Source organism: Eurypyga helias, unplaced genomic scaffold, assembly GCF_000690775.1.
Source record: "Eurypyga helias isolate BGI_N326 unplaced genomic scaffold, ASM69077v1 scaffold40142, whole genome shotgun sequence".
In the NCBI taxonomy this organism is placed as follows: domain Eukaryota; kingdom Metazoa; phylum Chordata; class Aves; order Eurypygiformes; family Eurypygidae; genus Eurypyga; species Eurypyga helias.
The window spans coordinates 17,625-24,903 of NW_010236051.1; the positions used below are offsets into that span (position 1 = coordinate 17,625).

The 7,279-nt window shown below is 42.6% G+C and overlaps 1 protein-coding gene across 1 annotated transcript in view; it reads left to right on the plus strand.

The window, feature by feature from the left end:
• Nucleotides 1–1,278: 1,278 nt before the first annotated feature.
• Nucleotides 1,279–7,279, plus strand: part of LOC104506123 (fibulin-5-like) — a gene marked incomplete at its 3' end in the record, with an annotated part of 11,341 nt that continues 5,340 nt past the window's right edge. The window contains exons 1-3 of the mRNA XM_010146960.1: nucleotides 1,279–1,402; nucleotides 4,602–4,718; nucleotides 5,616–5,735. The remainder of the gene's footprint in view (nucleotides 1,403–4,601; nucleotides 4,719–5,615; nucleotides 5,736–7,279) is intronic.

A 7,279-nucleotide genomic window follows, 5' to 3' on the forward strand; every position in this document is an offset into this window, starting at 1 on the left:
TTCCAATGGTTAACTACCTGGCAAGATAAGAAGTCTAGATTCTTTCCATCTATATAATATGTATGTATATATTTATATATCCAAACATGTTAGATGTGCTGCTGTAATAGATTGGATGAGTTATTTTGTGACTGCTGGAGTTTTACAACTGACCAGCTGTGCTATGTGCCTCGGAGACAGACACCGCGACGTAATTCCTGCCTTCTGCTGCCTGCTCCAGCCCAGTGCGTCTGTGAGATACTTTCAGTCGCGACCCGATAAAGTCTGGGTTAATAATAATCGGGGGGGATCAAGGGAGTAGCATTGCTTGGATGACATAGTACTTTAGCAGAGGCCAGTGCACAGTATGCTGGAATAAAAAATAGTTTAGGTATCAATAAATAAAACATAGGGTTCTGAGTTGGCTGAAAAAATGACACAATTTATCTTTTGATATTTCCATTCCTGACATCTAGAGGCAAGCCTGACGCCAGAAACACCGGGGAAGAGACTGAGCAAGGAGGGATACAAATTGAACTTCTGACTCTGAAAGGCATTTTTAATCAGTTAGGTTCCAGGGTCCTGGCTTATATAAATGTAGGAATGCTATGCACCTCCTTTGCAAAAAAAAGAAAAAAAAACCCACAACATAAACGCCCTAAGGGGTTGTAATAAAAAACCAAATACATTTAAAGCAATAAGGATGGTAAAAAAATTAAACAAAAGGAGTTTTATTGTCAGGAAATTGATTCCAGGGAAGTATACATTTTTTTGTCAGGTAGAGGTTGATTTTGGTTGAACCTTCTGTCAGAAAAATTACAGGGAGATAATCTACATTGGTGGGGGTAGGAAGTAATTTTTTTTTAGATGTCTGAGTTGTGTTTATACATCTCTTGAACTCCCATTCATCTCTTACTCCCCAGTGGGGCTATATAGCCCTTTCAGCAGCCCTAGGGGTGAACACTGCTCTGTAGCATGGAAATCCCAGCTCAGTGACAAAGCAAATGTGGAAGTAGTAAAAAACTCAAGGTAATGCAATCCTTTTCTTGAGGAGCTCTGAGAAACACTGGGTCATTTGCAATAAGGAGAGACTTGCTGAGCACCCTCAGTTCTCACTGCCCTCAGACATTTATTATTACAAATTTTACTTAAGGTTATGGCCTTTCTCTCTACTGCAAGACACTTTGGAACCTCGCACAGAGCCGGTGTACACATTGTGAGTGCCAAGTCCCTGTACAGGGTGAACAATCTCTCGTTGTTGCCATTTCTAATATTTTCTTTCTGTCTTTCTGCGTTGCAGATGTGGATGAATGCGCTTCAGATTCTCACCAGTGTAACCCCACCCAGATCTGCATAAATACTGAGGGGGGCTATACCTGTTCCTGCACTGAAGGCTACTGGCTGTTGGAAGGCCAGTGTTTAGGTAAAAACCTTGTGTAATGTCGTATTTGAGCGTCTGTATGTGTACTTGTGAATAGCTGAAATAAGGTCACTGAGCATCTTTGTCAAGTACACGGTTAAACCTTCGGCTATGTGGAAACTGTCTTTGACCTTTCTAAGTGCCAACGGTACGCTTGGCAGAGCGACTCCCTCATGGAACGAAAATGTAGATGTAAACGCCATATGACTAGCATCCATGGGATTTTCATATTCGCAGTCTGAAGGATTCCCTTTCATATACCATCAGTCGCAAGCATGTATACAAAAAGATTTATTCCCCAACAGACCTGTCCTTCCCTCACTGTGACACTGTGGACCTGAAGGGATCGGTACTTGATGCCAAGGAATGGGCCAGAAAATCCCTAGATTCAACCAACCCTTTTGCATGGGGGTGAGAAAAAAATTACCTCTGAACTGGGTGCCATTTCAGTAGCTTCCAAGGAGCTGTATTTCAATTTTATTATTTTCCTTGCAGCAACATTCTGTTCATCCTTTTAGCTCAGCTCTGTTAAAAAAAACATCCCTCAACAAAGCGCATGGGAAAACCTTCCAGCTTCCCTCTCCTCCAGCCCATTCCCCTCACTTGACATGCCCATGGAATGATGATGTAGATGTTAATTGTAGGTACAGGGATAGGACCTAGCCTTTGGGATACAACTTTTTTCTTTTAAAGTTTGCTCATTATTACTTTTTTCCCCTCGGCACAGGGGGGACCATCCTGTCACAACACCTCAGCTGGAATGAGAAAGGGCTTTCCCTGCCCATTCATCCCTGGAGCCTCTCCAGTTATTTTCAAACTTCCTTCTCCCATGTGCCAGTTCCAGTGAAGGGCTGACTCACGGCTGCTTTCCTGACTACTGCAACCAGCTGCTGTGTAACTCACCTGGCAGGGACAGAGCTGAGCCCTGTCCAAGCAGGGGTGTCTGCAGCCATAGCTGCTTTGGGGAGTCACTGTCTTGTAGTTCCCCTGGGATATGAAGCCTCCAAGCCCCCTGTTCCTTAATCTCTGATAATTCCTCTTCTCTTGGAAAAAAAGCTTGTGCCGGGGGTTGTACAGGCATACGTGATGGGGTGCGGATGTGGGAGGACAGGGAGGGGGACTCTGCTCTGCATCACCTGTTTTGTTACCCATTCACTTCTCCCACTTACAGCCCAAACAAAAGGGCTGTGCGCAGCGTTCAGGATTTGGACATGGATCTAAAGTACTTTATTGCTTGATGGATATACCAGAGAACTGAAATGGCTGCATTGCCGAGTTGATTTGCGTATCTGCTTGCGCTATTTAAAAACAGGCAATAACATCCCAGTGCTGCCCACTTCACGTAATCATGGGGTGGATTATTGCAGGGCAATGCAAAGAGGTAAAGGCATATTGTGTTTAGAGTTGCTGTATTTTTCCCTAAGTGTAAAAAAAGTGTCGGTTTTCCGTACTTTCCACTGGCCTTGGAGAAGTGATTTTTGCTGGCAGAAAGCAGTAAAAGACCGTTTACTGAAATCCTGGGTTGGTTTTAGAGACAGAATTTTTCTGTGCACTGTTAGTAAACCACAGCTACAAAAAGCTACGCTTCTATCTGTTGTAATTATCCCAGTAAAGTATATGTAGTAGAAGCCAGTCCAGCAGTATCCACACAACCCACCCACAAGAAGCAGCCCTGTAAAAGGCCTTATCCCCAAAAGTAGCAATCTTGAGATAACGGTCCCGCAAAAGCCAAAGCATGTATTTAAAGTAATGCGTTGTGTCAGTGAAATGAGCTATTGATTTACCTAAAATCCATGTCACCTTTTGCAGGATCTGGGCCAAGCCCACTGCTGATGTACGTACCAGAGCCGACCCTGGCCTTTAGGTTATCTTGCTATTTAGAATGCAGTGACAAATAAAAGTTAGTAAGGGTGAAACTGCGTGTCAGTGTCCTTGTTATTTTTCACAGAGACTATTTCCAAGAATTTTGACATTTTAAGAATGGTTTCCTGAGACTTTCTATGGCAAAATTGACCCGATGTAGGCCAACAACATAAACTTGAATTGCAGGATGTAGCTACTTATACAACAGTCTCACAACACTGTTGTTTTTATGGTATTACCACATTATGTAAATGTTCAAGTTGTTCAAGAATTCTGTTTCCCAACACATTCTTAATATTTAAAACAGGAAGCAGCCAATTTAGCAAACAAAAGATGAACTGCTGGAATTCATGCAGAGATCTATGTATACGTGTGAACCACAGAGAGAATGTAATTTTGATTTTCCCATCCATGGGAACCTGTGGTGAAGGTCATTTCACCAAAATCTGCACCTTCTTGCTTTGCTCCTTCTGGAAAACTGACTGAAGATAATCACTTGGGTTTCTACTGCACAAACCTCAAAGCTTTGAGACTAGCCACTAAAAAGTTTCCATAAATCAAAAGGCAGTTGACACCACAGGAAATGTAAAGCCTCAGACAGGACAACTTCTCCAGGTGTTTCATTCCATTTCTTAGTCCAGGGGCAAAATTCTTCTAGCACTTACCTTCATACATATCTTACAGCATTTCCTTGTGCTTATGACAGTCAGTTGCATGTATTGCTAATGCGGCAATTCAGCCCAAACTGCTATTTTGGCATTCAATTTACTGTTTACCTTTTAGAGTCTATAACTTGTCAGTTAAAAATTCATATAAAAAGTGAGTGTGACTATTCGAGGGAGGAAAAAAAAGTCTTTAAAGAATATCCTCTCTAAAAAAGGAAGTATTTAGTAACAAATACTTACTGCTTTTCTAGTGCTATGTGTGGAGGGAAGAAAAGTTTCTATTAATTCTGACAAAACTGTGCTGCAGCGTTGGCTGTGCTTGTGCTGACAGGCTGTGCCAGCTCTCAGGTATGCTTCAAGTTAGCCACCTAAAGGGACTGACTCTGGGCTTCCTGGTGACATCACATGAAGCTGAAGATTACAGCAATGACAGTCAGTTTATAGGACATGATTGTTGTCAGCTGTGGATAAAAACCCATGACTACATTCTACTGGGTAGAGATGTATTTTAGTTGTAACTGTGGGCCTGAACACCTGAAGTTTGGCTGCTATATCCATAACCAGTATGCTGGGTTATTTCTGTGTTACTGGTACTGTTGGCTCAGTGTGTTTGCTGCTTTGTACCTGCATGTGAAAATGCAGACCACTCTGCTTTTCGTCTTTCCCATCTCTAGATATAGATGAATGTCGCTATGGCTACTGCCAGCAGCTGTGTGCCAACGTGCCCGGTTCCTACTCCTGTACGTGCAACCCAGGCTTTACCCTTAATGATGATGGAAGATCATGCCAAGGTACTGTGTGTGGTAAACCATGACTGAAATATTTGGTCCCAGTCCAGCAGCACCCTTAAAACTTGCTTAGTTTACAGAATACAAGTAACCTTCCCAACAGAGGGGTACAGGTGCAACATGACCAGTGTATCAGGAGAAATAGGCACAGAGGACCAAGCCCTAAAATGCAGAGTTGCTCAGTTCACTGAAATTACTACGAGTTTAGGCACTGCATTTATTTTTAAAGTCAGGCTGTGTGACCCACCTGAGACTGGAAATCTCTGTCAGATCAGCAGATTAGATCTGAGTCTCCCAGGTTCCAGACTAGAGTCCTGAGCATTAGACCCCCTTTTGCTGTGATGTGCTACCTCGATCAAAGGCAACAGAGCCTCTTTACAAAGTCTCTCCGTAGCTAAGCAGGGAGCATCTTCCCACATGCTGCAGGAAATGGTCTGTGCCAATGGTGTCCAGAAGCTGCTAATGTCCTAAAAGGAAAAAAAAAAAGCCTTTTCTTAGCCCTAGGTTTCCATGAGGACCGTTCCTCATTGCATTTTCTTCCTCAGGAATATCCTGCTGCATTTTGTCTCAGGTCTGTTATGACATAATCAGTTCAGTGGTTTTAAAATTGCAGGATAAAGACAGAAACATTTGTAATAAATATTTCGTCCCCTTCTTCCATGTTATTTTTTTTGGTTGAAGACATTCCCAAAATGCTTCATTTCCACACATGTTGTGTTTCCAACATGCTATTTCCAGGCATCAGCCTGAATCCCAATAAACAATACTGATTTGGCTATATTTTTTCAGAACAAACCATTCTGACTGTACAGCTGATCTCTTTGAAGTGCTTTACAGTAATGAATTGAAAACAGAGTTTGGGGAGAAGTCACTGATGCATTGGCCATTGGTTTCCCACAGATGTGAACGAATGCACAAGTGAAAACCCTTGCACTCAGACCTGCGTCAATACCTACGGCTCTTTTCTCTGCCGCTGTGAACCTGGCTACGAACTGGAAGCTGATGGAGTTAACTGCAGTGGTAACTGTCTTCAGTTATTTATTGGTTTGGTTTCTTTAATTCTGTTGTTTTATTTTTCCAATGGATTGTTTTCTAAATGCTTTTTTAAAAGTTTTTTGCCTTGGTCCATGGTTAGCAGCAGGATAGCTGCAACTCCTCTGATCTTCTTTCCAGTTCAAGTACATAGCAAATACCCAGAAAAGCACAATGGAGGAGGGCTGCAAATGGTTTTAAAGAAATAGGCTAAATATTAAAAAGCTCCAAGATAACAGCAAAACATAAGAAAACATTTTGTAGTGCTGAACAGGAAGCTTTATTAGAGCAAGTGAAGTAGGGATAGTCCTAGAACATTCTTCCATGATTCAAGAAATACTTTCTATAAAGCACTTTTCCATTTGTCTCTGGAATACCTGTATTCCCCTTGCTCTTAGGACTGCACACGTCTGCCTGAAACCTTCCCCAGTTTCCTCTGTGTGGCTCTGGCTACTCTTCAGAAGCAATACATGGTTTCTTAGTACAGCTATTGCTAACTGTTCAGCACACAGCAGAAGAAGCTGTGCTTATGTCACCGTACTTTTTCCTCTCTTGTCTTTGTTTTTATTTTATGGCTTTATTTTAATTGAAGGCAAAACTTATTTCTGGGCTTAATGTTCCCACAGCCTGATAAAATTAGAGAATGCAGCCAATATTTCTGGGAAGGAAAAATGCACTGGAAAATACTTGTTTTTTAATTTACAGTAAACAGATGTAACGTGCCGTTTCTGAGAGAGAAGACATGATATGCAGTATGTGTATAGATTAGTGTTTCCAAGGATGTTCTTCCCTGCAAACCTCTTTATTGTATGGGAAAGAACAAAGGCTTAAATCTCTGAAGGGTCTTATGCACTTAACATTTAGAGCTGCAGCACATAAGTTTTCTGCTTTCTAATGAAGTTTCTCCATCTAAGTTAGACTCCTGCAAATTTTTGTGCACCTCTGAGCTAGCTGGGGGCCTGAACCATAATGCAATGCCACATAAACATTGCCAGTACAAAATGGGGACAGAAGAGGTGATGCCTGAGCCTCATTCGTGTCTGAGAGTTAAGTCAGCAAAAGGGACTTTCCACCACAGTGATGTAGGGCAGGAAACCTCTTACTGACAATTCTGTGCAAGAAAAAGCTTGTCAAATCAGCTCAGATTTCTCTGGATGAGCTGCTTTCATTTCACAAGCAATCACTAGACATCGCCAAGGCTTGCAAAGGAAATGCCTGGTTAGGAGGACACTCCCATGAGACACCCAGGATCCAGATGTACTTCAGTAGCCTCTGGACTAGTCCACGGCCTAGCAGCCAGCTGACCTGGAAGATGGGAGGCATCCCTGTCCCAGTTCAAGGAGACAGGCAGAGATTCCAACCTGGCTTGCCCAACACCAGCATTATTTTCTAATCACGGAAGTCTTGCCAGTGGATCAGACGTGCTTGAAGTGCCTACCATCTTGTCCTCTCCCTGCAGTCAGCAGAATGCCGGAATTGTTTAGGAACGGCAAAGGTGTGTGTGTCCTGCGTGGGCTCAGCAGCAGGGATGC